Source organism: Galeopterus variegatus, unplaced genomic scaffold (assembly GCF_000696425.1).
Source record: "Galeopterus variegatus unplaced genomic scaffold, G_variegatus-3.0.2 Scaffold111, whole genome shotgun sequence".
In the NCBI taxonomy this organism is placed as follows: domain Eukaryota; kingdom Metazoa; phylum Chordata; class Mammalia; order Dermoptera; family Cynocephalidae; genus Galeopterus; species Galeopterus variegatus.
The window spans coordinates 28937-36164 of NW_007726222.1; positions in this window are offsets into that span (position 1 = coordinate 28937).

A 7228-nucleotide genomic window follows, 5' to 3' on the forward strand; every position below is an offset into this window, starting at 1 on the left:
TGTATAGTTTCCACAGTTTCGTTTCTTATTGATTTCTAATTTTAATCCATTGTGATCTGAAAAAATACATGGAATAATTACAATTTTTTTAATTGCTTGAGACTTGATTTGTGACCTAACAGGTGGTCTAACCTGGAGATTGTTCCTGGCACTGATGAAAAGAATGAATATTCTGAGGTTGTTGGATGTAATGTTCTGTAGATATCTGCTAAGTCCAATAGGTCTAAAGTGTTTAGATCTTGTGTTTCTCTATTGATTTTTTGACTAGATGATTTGTCCAATGATGAGTGGGGTAATCCGGTCCCCAGTTATTATGGTGTTAGTGTCCATCTCATTCTTTAGGTCTAATAGTGTTTGCTTTATAAATCTGGCTGCTCCAATGTTGGATGCATAGATATTTATGATTGTTATGTCTTCTTGATGGATAGATCCTTTTACCACTATACAGTGGCCTTCTTTATCTCTTTTTACAGTTTTTGGCTTAAAGTCTGTTTTATCTATAAGAATAGCTACTCTAGCTCATTTCTCATTTCTATTTGCATGGTATATCTTTTTCCATCCTTTCACTCTTAGTCTATGTGTGTCTTTACAAGTGAGGTGAGTCTGTTGAAGGCAGCATACTGTTGGGTCCACCTTTTTAATCCAGTCAGTCAGTTTTGTCTTTTGAGTGGGGAATTTAAACCTTTCACATTTAGAGTTATTATTGAAAGGTGTTGATTTCTCCTGGCATTTTATTGATTTTTGTTGGGATGTCTTAAGTATCTTTTGTTCCTTTCTTTCTGATTTAGTGTTTGTGTTCTGTGTTTGCTGGTTTCTTGGGGTGATAGGTAAACTATTTTTTCTCCTTATTGTTAGCATTTTTATTTTACTGGTAAGTATTATTCTTTTGAGTATTTATGGCAGTGATGGTTGTTTTCAGGAACCAAATCTAGTACTCCCTTGAGAATTTCTTGTAGGACTGGTCGTGGGTAGTAAACTCCCACAGTTTTTGTCTGAGAAATATACTATTTGTCCTTCAATTCAGAAGGATAGTCTTGCTGGGTAAAGTATTCTTGGCTGGCAATTTTTGTCTGTTAGTATTTTGAATATATCATCCCATTCCTTTCTGGCTTTTAGGGTTTCCAATGAAGTCAGGTGTTAGTCTGATTGGGGCTCCCTTATAGGTGATGTGACACCTCTCTAGCAGCTTTTAAGATTGTCTCTTTGTCTTTGAGTTTTGCCAATTTAACTATAATATGTCTTGGAGAGGACCTTTTTGGGTTGAATATGTTTGGGCATCTTTGAGCCTCCTGAATCCAAAGATCTGCATCTTTCCCTATACCTTGGAAATTTTCTGCTATTATTTTGTTGAATATGTTTTCAATGCCATTTCCTTTTTCCTCCCCTTCTGGAATACCCATGATTCAGAAATTTGAGCACTTAAGGCTGTCTGTTATCTCTTAGATTTTTTTAAGTCTTTTTTTTTTTTTTTGTCCACTTGTGTTATTTCAAACAGGCTGTCTTCAAGGTCAGAAATTCTCTCTTCTGTTTGATCTAGCTTGCTGGTTAAGCTCTCTGGTTTTTGTTTGTTTGTTTGTTTTGTTTTGTTTTTTTATTTCATTGAATGAATTCTTCAGCTCCACAGCTCAGCTACATTTTTTTTTTGGTTTTGTTTTGTTTTGTTTTTTTATTTCATTGAATGAATTCTTCAGCTCCACAGCTCAGCTACATTCTTTTTTCAGGGCATTGATCTCTTTGTACATTTCTTCTTTCATCTTCTGTATACTTTTTCTCATTTCATTGTGTTGTCTGATTGAGTTTTCTTGTATCTCATTTAACTTCCTTAGAATTGTTGCTCAAAATTCCTTGTCAGTCATGTCAAGGACTTCCTGTTCTGTTATAGGATCTAGAGCTTGATAGTTATTATTTTCCTTTGGTGGTGTCATACTTTTTTAATTTTTCATATTTCTGGTATCTTTCCTTTGGTGTTTGATCATTTTTGCAGGGGGTTTCACAGTCCACTCATTCCACCCTGATATCTGGCCTAGATCCTGTAGGGACTGCCAGTTTGGCACTGCTGGCTCAGGGCTTGTGGACCTGACAGCTCTCAAGCCTCTCTGGGCTGTGGGTCCTGCAGCACAGTGCCTGCCAATTCCAGTGCGGCTGGCTCAAGGCATGTAGGCCTGGCAGCTCTTGGGCCCCTCTGGGTAGCAGGTAGTGGCCTGGACTGGGAGTTCTGCAGCATGGTGCCTGCCTATTCCAGTGTGGCTGGCTTGGAGCATGTGGGCCTGGCAGCTCTTGGGCCTCTCTGGGTGGCGGGCACTGGCCTGGGCTGGGGGTCCTGCAGCACCATGCCTGCCTGTTCCAGTACGGCTGGCTCAGGGCATGTGGGCCCAGCAGCTCTCGGGCTTCTCTGGGTAGCAGGGAGTGGCCTAGGCTGGGGGATCCTGTGGCATGGTGCCTGCTTGTTCCAGGGCTGCTGGCTTGGGGCATGTGGGCCTGGCAGCTCTCAGGCCTCTTTGGGCAGCAGGGGCTGCCCCTGTTGAATATTTTATTGAAAGGTTTGCATTGGTGTTGCATTAAATGAGATTGGCTCTAGTTTTCTTCTTTTGGTGCAATCTTTGTCAGGTTAGGATTCATGACTTCATTTTGGCCGCATAAAAAGAGTTAGGGAGTTTTCTTTCTTTTTATATCCTCTATAATTGTTCATGTCACATAGTATTCTCTAATCTTTGAAGGCTTGTCAGAATTCCCCTGTAACAACTATGTGGGCCTGGTGCTTACTTGTGAGGGAGTAATTTTATTATATTCTCTACTCATCCTATGACAGTTCATCTGTTTAGATTTTCTGTTACTACTGGGATCAATCTGGTAAATTGCATTTTCCTAGAAAGTTGTCCATTTCATTTAGGGTTAAAATTAATTTGCAGAGTTATGCACAATAGTCCAATACAATTTCCTTAAAATTTCTACTTCATTTTTACTTAATTTATTACTTAATTATTCTACTTAATTTCTGTCTTGATTATTCCTTTTTTGTTATTTTTAACTTTGTGCATTTGCACTTTCTCCATTTTTTTTCTGTTAGATTTGTGGGTGTTTTGTCAACATGGTTAATTTCTTTTTCAAAGAATCAGCTGTTGGATTTATCTACTTGTTACTTTATGTTCTCTAAATCATTAATTTCTGCTTTTCCTTTTATTAATTTCTATCCCCCTGCCTTTTTGTTTACTTTATTATTCTTTTACAAGTTTTTGAATTGGGCCTTTAACTCACTTCTGCTTTTCAATTTCATTGATAAAGATAGTTAATGCTATACATTTCCCTTTGAAAACTGCCTTACCTGTATCCAATAGACTGTAATATGTCATGCTTTCATTATTTTTATCCTTAAGAAATTCAGCAATTTTATTTGTATTTTTGCTTTGATCTAACTGTTATTTGACACACATTTAAACTATACATCAGTAACTATACAATAAATATTTTTTAAAATATAAAAGTATTTTTTTTTGCTTATAATTTTTTCCTATGTGGCTTAAAAGATAACTACATAATTCAATAATTGTCAGTCTATATTGGTAGGCATATAATGTATGAATTTGTATTTTTTTATGATAACAGCACAAACAAAAGGGGAAATTGACTATATAAGAGAAAAGTTTTTGCATACTATTGAAATTAAGTTGGCGACAATTAGAATTAAGTTGTTAGAAATTAAGATGGTACTGATGGTAATCTCAGGAAAAATAAAATAGTTACAAATCATATCTTTTTAAAAATGGGGAGGTTTAATGGTACACTAGAAAACATCTATTTAATGCAAAAGAATGCAATAATGGAGGAACTGAGTAACAAAAAAAAGATGTAAGACATACAATAAATAAATAGAAAAATGGCAGATATAAATTCCATTAAATGTGAATAAATTAAACTCTCCAATTAAAAGAAAGATGTTGGCAGAATAGATTTTTTAAAGATCTAACTGTTGGATATCTACAAGAGAATAATTTTGGATTCAAAACACAAATAGGCTGAAAGTAAAAGAATCAAAAAAGACATATTGTGCAAACAGTAACCAAAAAGACAAAATATATTTCAAGACAAAAATTGTTAGTTTAGTTTTTTTTACTAGAGACAGAGGGTATTTTATTACAATAAAAGAGTCAATCCATCAAAATGATATAGCAATAATAAACATATATCTCCTAACAACAGAGTCCCAAAATATAGGAAGCAAAAACTTACAGAATTGAAGGGAGAAATAGAAAATCCAACAATAATATTTGAGATTTTAGTAGCCTACTTTTAATAATGGACAAAACTCAACACAAGATCAGTAAAAAAAACAGAAGATGTGAACAACAATAAAAGCAAACTAGATCTAACAAAACTGGAATACTCTATCCAACAATAGTGAAATAAATATTCTTTTCAAATGCACAGGAAAAATTCTCCAGGATATATCATATGTTAGGTCTTAAAACAAATTGCAATAAATTCAAAGGATTGAAAACATACAAAGTATGTTCTCAGACCACAGTGAAATGAAATTCCAAACCAGTAACAGAAGGAAATTTAAGAAATTCAAAAATATGTGGAAATTTATAGGCCGGCCCGGTGGCGCACTGCTACAGTGCACCACTTGGGAGCGCGGCAGCGCTGCCGCCGAGGGTTCGGATCCCACGTACAGACCGGCCACTCACTGGCTGAGCGAGGTGCAGGCGCAACACCAAGGGTTGCGATCCCGTTGCCGGTCCCGGTCCTGTACGGGCACAACACTGAGGGTTGCGATCCGTTGCCGGTCACAAAAAAAGACAAAAAGGAAAAAAAAATATGTGGAAATTTAAAACCACTACTAAATAACCAATGGATCAAAGAAGAAATCACAGGGGAAATTATAAAATAAATGCTTTGATACAAATTAAAATTAAAACATAACATATCAAAATTTATGGTATGCAGCCAAAGCAGGACCTCAGAGAGATATTTATAGCTATAAAGTCCTACTTAAAAATGAAGATCTCAAATTAACAAGTTAACCCTTCAATTTAATAAACTAGAAAAGCAAAACCAAACTAAACCTAAAGCATGCAGAAGGAAAGAAATAATAAAGGTTATAGCAGAAATCAATGTACTATTATATGGAAATATAGTACTGAAAATGAACAAAACCAAACACTGGTTCTTTGAAAAGATCAACAAAATTTACAAACATCTAGCTAGATTTACCATGAAAAAGAGAGAAAAGACATCACTAAAACTGAGAATGAAAGAGGGTATGTTAGTACTAATCTTACTGAGATAAAAAGGATTATAAGGGAATGCTATGAACAACTGTACACTAACAAATTAGATTACCTAGATGAAATGGAAACATTTTTAGAAAGACACAAACTACCAAAACCAACCTGAAAAAAAATAGACAATCTTGGGCCGGCCCAGTGGCGCACTGAAGAGTGCACCGTTTGGGAGCGCGGCGGCGCTCCCGCTGAGGGTTCGGATCCCATGTGGAGACCGGTTCCCGCTCATTGGCTGAGCGCGGTGCGGGCGCAACACCGAGGGTTGCAATCCCGTTACCAGTCAGTAAAAAAGACAAAAAGGGGGCCGGCCCGGTGGCGCACTGGATAGTGCGCTGCTTGGGAAGCGCGGCGGCGCTCCCGCCCGAGGGTTCGGATCCCACATACAGACCGGTTCCCGCTCACTGGCTGAGTGAGGCGTGGGAGCAACGCCGAGGGTTGCGATCCCGTTGTCGGTCCCAGTCCGGTGTGGGGGCGACACTGAGGGTTCGATCCGTTGCCAGACATGGAAAAAGACAAAAAAAAAAAAAGAAAAAAAGAAAAAAAAAATAGACAATCTTAATAGGCCTATATCGAGTAAAGAGATTCAGTTAATAATCAAAAACTCCACAGAGAAGAGACCAGACAAGATGATTTTAGTGGTGAATTCTTCCAAATGTTTAAAGAAAAATTAATGCCAATACTTCACAAACTCTTCAAAAAAAATAGAAAAGAAGGAAATACTTGCTAACTCATTCTATGGTACCAAACAAAAGACATGACTAGAAAAGAATCTACAGACCAATATTCCTTATAAATATAGACACAAAATTCCTCAACAAAATACTATCAAATCAAATTTAACAAAATACAAAACTACATCATACCCAAGTAGAATTTATATTTATATCAGTGCAAGATTGATTCAACATATAAAAATCAAACAATGTAATATACCATATTAATATTAATAGAAAAAAATAGAAAATAGGAAAAATATAAAAAAGGGCAAAAACCATGATAGATGCAAAAAAAAAGAATCTAACAAAATTCAACACCCTTTCATGACACATGCACACACACACACACACACATACACACACATTCAATAAACTAGGAATAGAACATCCTGAACCTGATAAAGGACGTCTGTGAATAACCAATAGCTAATATCATACTTAACAGTGAAAAACTAAAAGTTTTTCCCCTATGATTAGGAGCAACACAAGGCTATCCACTCCTGCCACTTCTATTCAGCATTGTACCAGAAGATCTAACTATAATGATTAGGCAAGAAAAAAAAAAAGCATCCAGATTGGAAAAGAAAAAGTAAAATTATCTCTATTCACAGATGACATGAAGTTATATATATAGAAAATCCTTTTAAAATCAATTTTAAAAAGATTAGAGCTAATAAATGTGTTCATTCAGCAAGGTTGCAGGATACAAGGTTGATATAGAAAAACCAATTGTATTTCTACACATTAACAGTGAGCAATTCAAAAATAAAATTAAGAAAACAATTATATTTACAATAGCATCAAAAGAATAAAATATTTAGGAATATATTTAACCATAGAAGTGTAAGACCTGCAAGCTAAAAACTATAAAGTATTGTTGAAAGAAATTAAAGAAGACCTAAATAAATGGGAAAACATCCTGTGTTCATGGATTGGAAAACTTAACGATGACAATACTCCCCAAATTGATCTACAGATTCAGTACAATCTCTATCAAGAATTTAATGGACTTTTGTACAAAAGCAGTAGAGGTCATCTGCCGGAGACCAGCTCCAGTCAAGTTTGCAGGTCCTTGAAAGAGGGATGAGGAAGCCGGCGAAAATAAAAAACACAGACAGAGACCTCAGTGCATCAGTATGCTTGTTCTCTCTCTGCAGGCTGTCAGCATTTTGCAGCTGGAGCACAGTAGAGCATGAGACAATGCCTTTTATTTAGTTTTTTCTCTGCAGG